We start from the raw sequence: 2,088 nt of genomic DNA, 5'->3' as shown, positions 1-2,088 counted from the left end.
AAGTAAGCATATATCATCTGCATATCATGGATTGCTAATGAGTCTTCCTCCAGTCCTGATGCCACATTCTTCTTCATTTCACCAGCTTCTTGGATTATTTGCTTGCATAGAGATTGAATAAGTATGGTTAAAGAATGCAGCCCTGGTGCACACCTTTCCTGATTTAAAACCATTCAGTGTCCCTTTGTTATATCCAAACAACTGCCTCTTGGTCTATGGACAGGTTCCTCATGAGCAAAATTATGTGTTCTGTAATACACATTTTTTTGCAGTGTTATCTATAGCTTGTCATGATCTGCACAGTTGAAAGCCTTTGCATACTCAATAAAGCACAAATAAACATCTTTCTGGTATTCTCTGTCTGCTTTCAGCCAAGATCTATCTGATGTCAGCAGTGATAGCCCTTGTTCCACATCCTCATCTGAATCCAGCTTGAAACTTGGGCAGTTCTCTGCCAATAGACTGTTTTTAAATTATTTTTAGCAAAATTTTACTTGCATTTGATATCAGTGATATTGTCCGATGATTTCTGCATTCTGTTGGGTCACCTCTCTTTATTGTTGTTGTTATTGTTAGGTGCCATCGAGTCAGTACCGACTCATATGCACAACAGAACAAAACACTGTCCGGTCCTGGGTCAACCTAATTACTGTTGCCACGTTTGAGCCCATGGATGCTGCCACTCAGCCAATCCATCTCAGTGGGGGTCTTCCTCTTTTTCTCTGACTCTCCGCCTTACCAAACATGATATCCTTCTCCAGTGACTGGTTCCTCCTGACAATATGTCCGAAGTATGAGAGATGAAGTTTGGCCATCCTGGCCTCCAAGGAGCACTCTGATTGTACTTCACTTCATCCAATACAGATCTATTTGTTCTTTGGAATGGGCACAAATTTAGATCTTTTCTCATCAGCTGGCTGTGTAACTGTCTTCCAAATTTCTTGGCATACATGAGTGAGCTTTCAGTACTGCATCAGTTTGTTTAAAGATTTCAATTTGTATTCCATTGATTCCTGGACCCTTGTTCTTTGCCAATGCCTTCAAGGCACCTTGGTCTTCTTCCTTCAGTACCACTGGCTCTTGATCATATACTATCTCTTGAAATGGTTGAGCATCGACCATTTATTTATCTAAGCTTTTATTGTGAATTGGGTGAAAGTTTGCCAATAAGATCATCAGCTCTATATTTGGCAAACTATATACCTTGTTTCAACTCAATGATTACATTCCCTCTCTGCAATAACATTTATCCTACTTTTGCTCTGTGGCTCCCCCATTTATATCTTATATTTCACAATCATAAGCCAGCCACTTCATGCCTTTATAATCCCCACCCCCATTTTTGATAGCCAGTGTCTAGATTTCTCATCCCTATCAACCCAGGACACAAGAAACAATGTTGTTCCTTGATATGAAGAATCATTCCATTCTGGTTGTATTACAAGCTTTTCATAATTGCATTCATAAGCAAAAGTCTAGTTTGTCTTCCTCGGTTCAAGTTCTTGATCAATTATTTTTGGTACAGTGACTGTATATTGCTTCCATCTTCTTTTGATGTTTTCTGCATCATTCATTATTTTACCTGTGAATTTCTTCAATATTGCAAATAGAGACTTGAATTTCTTTTCAGTTCTTTCAGCTGAGAAATGCTGAGTGTATTCTCCCTTTTGGTTTTCTAACTCCAAGTCTTGTACATTTTATTATAATACTTGACTTTTTTAAAAAATAATACTTTTTATAATACTTCTTGAGCTTCCCTTTGAATTGTTCTGTTCAACTCTCTTATCTCCATATTTCTTTCATTTGTTTCAGTTTCTCTATGCTGCAGAGCAAGTTACAGAGTGTTTTCTGAAATCCACTCTGGTCTTTTCCTTCTTTTTTGTCTTCTTAATGACCCTTTGCTTTCTTCCTGTATGATGTTCTTTATGTCATCCTACAACTTCCCTAGTCTTCTTTGGTCATTAGTGCCTGATGCATCAAATCTGTACTTGAGATGATCTCTAAATTCAGGTAAACTATGTTGAAGGTCATATTTTGGCTATCATGGACTTGCTTTAATTTTCTTTAGCTTCAGCCTGAATTTGCATA

Source organism: Chrysochloris asiatica, unplaced genomic scaffold (genome assembly GCF_000296735.1).
Source record: "Chrysochloris asiatica unplaced genomic scaffold, ChrAsi1.0 scaffold00178, whole genome shotgun sequence".
Taxonomy (NCBI): Eukaryota; Metazoa; Chordata; class Mammalia; order Afrosoricida; family Chrysochloridae; genus Chrysochloris; species Chrysochloris asiatica.
Note: the sequence above shows the minus strand (reverse complement) of the source record.